A 7,500-nucleotide genomic window follows, 5' to 3' on the forward strand; every position below is an offset into this window, starting at 1 on the left:
AAAGCTACGTACACTCAGACACAAAGCTACGTACACTCAGACACAAAGCTACGTACACTCAGACACAAAGCTACGTACACTCAGACACAAAGTTATTCATAAGGTATTTATAAAAGGTCATTATAAACAGACCTCCAGTCTGTGTCTCTGTTGGACTGGTATTCATTATAAACAGACCTCCAGTCTGTGTCTCTGTTGGACTGGTATTCATTATAAACAGACCTCCAGTCTGTGTCTCTGTGTTGGACTGGTATTCATTATAAACAGACCTCCAGTCTGTGTCTCTGTTGGACTGGTATTCATTATGAACAGACCTCCAGTCTGTGTCTCTCTGTTGGACTGGTATTCATTATGAACAGACCTCCAGTCTGTGTCTCTGTTGGACTGGTATTCATTATGAACAGACCTCCAGTCTGTGTCTCTGTGTTGGACTGGTATTCATTATGAACAGACCTCCAGTCTGTGTCTCTGTGTTGGACTGGTATTCATTATAAACAGACCTCCAGTCTGTGTCTCTTGGACTGGTATTCATTATGAACAGACCTCCAGTCTGTGTCTCTCTGTTGGACTGGTATTCATTATAAACAGACCTCCAGTCTGTGTCTCTGTGTTGGACTGGTATTCATTATGAACAGACCTCCAGTCTGTGTCTCTCTGTTGGACTGGTATTCATTATGAACAGACCTCCAGTCTGTGTCTCTCTGTTGGACTGGTATTCATTATGAACAGACCTCCAGTCTGTGTCTCTCTGTTGGACTGGTATTCATTATGAACAGACCTCCAGTCTGTGTCTCTCTGTTGGACTGGTATTCATTATGAACAGACCTCCAGTCTGTGTCTCTGTTGGACTGGTATTCATTATAAACAGACCTCCAGTCTGTGTCTCTGTGTTGGACTGGTATTCATTATAAACAGACCTCCAGTCTGTGTCTCTGTGTTGGACTGGTATTCATTATGAACAGACCTCCAGTCTGTGTCTCTGTTGGACTGGTATTCATTATAAACAGACCTCCAGTCTGTGTCTCTGTGTTGGACTGGTATTCATTATAAACAGACCTCCAGTCTGTGTCTCTGTTGGACTGGTATTCATTATAAACAGACCTCCAGTCTGTGTCTCTGTTGGACTGGTATTCATTATGAACAGACCTCCAGTCTGTGTCTCTGTTGGACTGGTATTCATTATGAACAGACCTCCAGTCTGTGTCTCTGTGTTGGACTGGTATTCATTATAAACAGACCTCCAGTCTGTGTCTCTGTTGGACTGGTATTCATTATAAACAGACCTCCAGTCTGTGTCTCTGTGTTGGACTGGTATTCATTATAAACAGACCTCCAGTCTGTGTCTCTGTGTTGGACTGGTATTCATTATAAACAGACCTCCAGTCTGTGTCTCTGTGTTGGACTGGTATTCATTATGAACAGACCTCCAGTCTGTGTCTCTGTTGGACTGGTATTCATTATAAACAGACCTCCAGTCTGTGTCTCTGTGTTGGACTGGTATTCACTGGTATTCATTATGAACAGACCTCCAGACTGGCCCTGAAGGCACCAACACAGGTACATTTTGATCCATCAGAAAAGTTAGGACTTTAAGAATCTAGTTATGACGTGGTGACCACTATAACTAAATATAATAATACACATTTAGCTTCTTCCAAAGTGGAGAGTCTTATCTTTTAGAAGCCACAGGAACTGAGCTGAGCCCCGTAGCGTTTTGAAGTTAGAGCTGAAAGTATGGTACACAGGAGCCCATATCAATTATAGTCCCATACCGGAGGTCATATCAATTATATTCCCATACCAGAGCCCATATTATTATAGTCCCATACCGGAGCCCATATTATTATAGTCCCATACCAGAGCCCATATCAATTATAGTCCCATACCAGAGCCCATATCAATTATAGTCCCCTACCGGAGGCCATATCAATTATAGTCCCATACCGGAGGTCATATCAATTATAGTCCCATACCTGAGCCCATATTATTATAGTCCCATACCGGAGGTCATATCAATTATAGTCCCATACCGGAGCCCATATCTATTATAGTCCCATACCGGAGCCCATATCTATTATAGTCCCATACCGGAGGCCATATCAATTATAGTCCCCTACCGGAGCCCATATCTATTATAGTCCCCTACCGGAGCCCATATCTATTATAGTCCCCTACCGGAGCCCATATCTATTATAGTCCCCACCGGAGGCCATATCTATTATAGTCCCATACCGGAGGCCATATCTATTATAGTCCCCTACCGGAGCCCATATCTATTATAGTCCCCTACCGGAGCCCATATCTATTATAGTCCCCTACCGGAGCCCATATCTATTATAGTCCCCTACCGGAGCCCATATCTATTATAGTCCCATACCGGAGGCCATATCAATTATAGTCCCCTACCGGAGGCCATATCAATTATAGTCCCCTACCGGAGCCCATATCTATTATAGTCCCCTACCGGAGCCCATATCTATTATAGTCCCCTACCGGAGCCCATATCTATTATAGTCCCCTACCGGAGCCCATATCTATTATAGTCCCCTACCGGAGCCCATATCTATTATAGTCCCCTACCGGAGGCCATATCTATTATAGTCCCCTACCGGAGACCATATCTATTATAGTCCCCTACCGGAGCCCATATCTATTATAGTCCCCTACCGGAGCCCATATCTATTATAGTCCCATACCGGAGGCCATATCTATTATATTCCCCTACCGGAGCCCATATCTATTATAGTCCCATACCGGAGGCCATATCTATTATAGTCCCCTACCGGAGCCCATATCTATTATAGTCCCATACCGGAGCCCATATCTATTATAGTCCCATACCGGAGGCCATATCTATTATAGTCCCATACCGGAGGCCATATCTATTATAGTCCCATACCGGAGGCCATATCTATTATAGTCCCCTACCGGAGCCCATATCTATTATAGTCCCCTACCGGAGCCCATATCTATTATAGTCCCCTACCGGAGGCCATATCTATTATCCCATAGTCCCGGAGGCCATATCTATTATAGTCCCCTACCGGAGCCCATATCTATTATAGTCCCCTACCGGAGCCCATATCTATTATAGTCCCATACCGGAGGCCATATCTATTATATTCCCTACCGGAGCCCATATCTATTATAGTCCCATACCGGAGGCCATATCTATTATAGTCCCCTACCGGAGCCCATATCTATTATAGTCCCATACCGGAGCCCATATCTATTATAGTCCCCTACCGGAGCCCATATCTATTATAGTCCCCTACCGGAGCCCATATCTATTATAGTCCCATACCGGAGGCCATATCTATTATATTCCCCTACCGGAGGCCATATCTATTATATTCCCCTACCGGAGGCCATTGTAGGTTGTACTGGTACGGTTATATTAGCTAAATCGCTAATTTCTATTTTCTCAGCCTCGAGTGTCACAGAGACACTTTTGAACCTTTTGAAACATCAAATTTGACTAAATGTGTGAAACTATTGGACAGAGACCCCCATTTATAATGTGTGTAAAAAAAGATCAACCATCTTGCTGTTTTTTTTAGGGTTAAGTATGTAAATCCCTGTTTGTTCCAAACGATGTGTCTGGACCATTTAGATGTACAACAATCCCCCAGACACACACACACATCTTCTCAACCATTCGTTACCACACACACACACACACACATCTGAACCATTCGTTTCCACACAACAATCCCCAAGTCGCTGGGTTTCAAACGCTTCATGTATTCTGATGTTTTATCTCTGTGTGTATATTATATATATATATTTAATATTTATTTATTCACTTTATCTGGAGCCGTTTCTGATTGAATGAATTGGTGTTTCCTTTCTGTGTTTCAAGCCTTTGTTTTTGTTTTCCTTTTGGCTGTTTGTCTAGGACCAATTATGGGTGGATACACTCGTGTGTGTGTGTGTGTGGGTGTGGGTGTGTGTGTGTGTGTGTGCGCGCGTGGTTTATTAGGCTTTGTGGCTCTAATGTATTGATTTCTCTTTGAGGTCTTTCATCCTTCGCTCTGTTTGTGTGTGTGTGTGTGTGTGTGTGTGTGCACGCCAGGCTCATTTAAAGTGTCCTCCACAGTTGACAAAGCTCCAGACAGCAGAAAGATGCCCTCTTTCTCTTTCAATTACTCTCTCGTTCTCTGTTCCTCTGTCCTCCGCTCTTCTTTCTCTCGTTGTCTCTGTCCTCCGCTCTTCTCTCTCTCGTTGTCTCTGTCCTCCGCTCTTCTCTCTCTCTCTCGTTCTCTCTGTCCTCCGCCCTTCTCTCTCTCGTTCTCTCTGTCCTCCGCTCTTCTCTCTCTCTCTCTCATTCTCTCTGTCCTGCTCTTCTCTCTCTCTCGTTCTCTCTGTCCTCCGCTCTTCTCTCTCTCTCTCGTTCTCTCTGTCCTCCGCCCTTCTCTCTCTCTCTCGTTCTCTCTGTCCTCCGCCCTTCTCTCTCTCTCTCGTTCTCTCTGTCCTCCGCTCTTCTCTCTCTCTCTCGTTCTCTCTGTCCTCCGCTCTTCTCTCTCTCTCTCGTTCTCTCTGTCCTCCGCCCTTCTCTCTCTCATTCTCTCTGTCCTGCTCTTCTCTCTCTCTCTCGTTCTCTCTGTCCTGCTCTTCTCTCTCTCTCGTTCTCTCTGTCCTGCTCTTCTCTCTCTCTCGTTCTCTCTGTCCTGCTCTTCTCTCTCTCTCGTTCTCTCTGTCCTGCTCTTCTCTCTCTCTCGTTCTCTCTGTCCCTGCTCTTCTCTCTCTCTCGTTCTCTCTGTCCTGCTCTTCTCTCTCTCGTTCTCTCTGTCCTCCGCTCTTCTCTCTCTCGTTCTCTCTGTCCTCCGCTCTTCTCTCTCTCGTTCTCTCTGTCCTCCGCTCTTCTCTCTCTCGTTCTCTCTGTCCTCCGCTCTTCTCTCTCTCGTTCTCTCTGTCCTCCGCTCTTCTCTCTCTCGTTCACCCTCGTTTGCCTTCCTCGCTCTGTCAATCACTATACCTGTTCTCTTTCTCCATCTGTATATCTTCTGTTCTCAATCACTCGCTCACCCTTTCTCTGACCCTCTCTCTCACCCTCTCTCAATCTTTCTCTCACCCTCTCTCTCACCCTCTCTCACCCGCTCTCTTAATATTTCTCTCACATGTGAAACCATGTGGTTTTGGAATGTCACGTGTGTTGATATTTCACATGATGATGCTCTGCAAACACCTGGGATTATAACCCTCACATAACCCTCACCTGGGATTATAACCCTCACATAACCCTCACCTGGGATTATAACCCTCACCTGGGATTATAACCCTCACCTAACCCTCACCTGGGATTATAACCCTCACCTAACCCTCACCTGGGATTATAACCCTCACCTAACCCTCACCTGGGATTATAACCCTCACCTAACCCTCACCTGGGATTATAACCCTCACCTAACCCTCACCTGGGATTATAAACCTCACATAACCCTCACCTGGGATTATAACCCTCACCTAACCCTCACCTGGGATTATAACCCTCACCTAACCCTCACCTGGGATTATAACCCTAACCCTCACCTAACCCTCACCTGGGATTATAACCCTCACCTGGGATTATAACCCTCACCTAACCCTCACCTGGGATTATAACCCTCACATAACCCTCACCTGGGATTATAACCCTCACCTAACCCTCACCTGGGATTATAACCCTCACCTAACCCTCACCTGGGATTATAACCCTCACCTAACCCTCACCTGGGATTATAACCCTCACCTAACCCTCACCTGGGATTATAACCCTCACATAACCCTCACCTGGGATTATAACCCTCACATAACCCTCACCTGGGATTATAACCCTCACCTAACCCTCACCTGGGATTATAACCCTCACCTAACCCTCACCTGGGATTATAACCCTTACCTAACCCTCACCTGGGATTATAACCCTCACCTAACCCTCACCTGGGATTATAACCCTCACCTAACCCTCACCTGGGATTATAACCCTCACCTAACCCTCACCTGGGATTATAACCCTCACCTAACCCTCACCTGGGATTATAACCCTCACCTCACCTTCACCTGGGATTATAACCCTCACCTCACCCTCACCTGGGATTATAACCCTCACCTCACCTTCACCTGGGATTATAACCCTCACCCTCACCTGGGATTTGAACTCACAACCCTATTGGTTCATTCTGATCTTCCTGCTACGTCTCCATGTCTGCGTCTGACTGATTTCACCTGTATTCACTTATTCACTCACACACTTTACAAAATACACTCAAACTATTATCATTTTCATAGTGATTCAGGAGTAACATCAAACAGGATAATATTCCCCAGCAACATAAGACAACGATACAGATATCCCTCAAATGACTGAAATAAGATTAATTTATATCTAAAATAGCAGTGGAGTCTCTTTTGCCAAGTGCAGCACAGACATGTGTTCACCTCCGTGTGTGAATTGTCGAATTTGCAGTTTTAGTTGTCACGTTAGTTTCATGGTATCACATGTTAAAATGTTGCATCCCCACATTGTCACATTTGTTTCTCAATCTTCTGCGTATGTAGTTGTCATGTTAACACATGTTGCGTTTACATGTTGTCATGTGAAATTCATGTGGTTTTTCCACAAACACACAGCTCTTGGTACAGCACTGGGGAATTACACTTTCACAGGGTGAAGAAGAGGGCGAGAGGAAGAAACCCAGTTGACAACTTCTAACAGACTGTGGTTGAGGTGTTCAGGGCATATGGATTGTAGTTGGATAACAGACTGTAGCAGAGTGGCTAGTTGGATAACAGACTGTAGCAGAGTGGCTAGTTGGATAACAGACTGTAGCAGAGTGGCTAGTTGGATAACAGACTGTAGCAGAGTGGCTAGTTGGATAACAGACTGTAGCAGGGTGGCTAGTTGGATAACAGACTGTAGCAGAGTGGCTAGTTGGATAACAGACTGTAGCAGAGTGGCTAGTTGGATAACAGACTGTAGCAGAGTGGCTAGTTGGATAACAGACTGTAGCAGAGTGGCTAGTTGGATAACAGACTGTAGCAGAGTGGCTAGTTGGATAACAGACTGTAGCAGGGTGGCTAGTTGGATAACAGACTGTAGCAGAGTGGCTAGTTGGATAACAGACTGTAGCAGGGTGGCTAGTTGGATAACAGACTGTAGCAGAGTGGCTAGTTGGATAACAGACTGTAGCAGGGTGGCTAGTTGGATAACAGACTGTAGCAGGGTGGCTAGTTGGATAACAGACTGTAGCAGGGTGGCTAGTTGGATAACAGACTGTAGCAGAGTGGCTAGTTGGATAGCAGACTGTAGCAGAGTGGCTAGTTGGATAGCAGACTGTAGCAGAGTGGCTAGTTGGATAGCAGACTGTAGCAGAGTGGCTAGTTGGATAACAGACTGTAGCAGAGTGGCTAGTTGGATAACAGACTGTAGCAGAGTGGCTAGTTGGATAACAGACTGTAGCAGAGTGGCTAGTTGGATAACAGACTGTAGCAGAGTGGCTAGTTGGATAACAGACTGTA

At 45.5% G+C, this 7,500-nt stretch overlaps 1 protein-coding gene across 1 annotated transcript in view; it reads left to right on the plus strand.

Annotated features, from left to right (window-relative positions):
- Positions 1–7,500, plus strand: part of gbe1a (glucan (1,4-alpha-), branching enzyme 1a) — a 174,717-nt gene that overhangs the window by 84,458 nt on the left and 82,759 nt on the right. The gene's annotated exons all lie outside the window — the stretch shown is intronic.

The sequence above is a fragment of the Oncorhynchus tshawytscha genome, linkage group LG33, assembly GCF_018296145.1.
Source record: "Oncorhynchus tshawytscha isolate Ot180627B linkage group LG33, Otsh_v2.0, whole genome shotgun sequence".
Classification (NCBI taxonomy): Eukaryota; Metazoa; Chordata; class Actinopteri; order Salmoniformes; family Salmonidae; genus Oncorhynchus; species Oncorhynchus tshawytscha.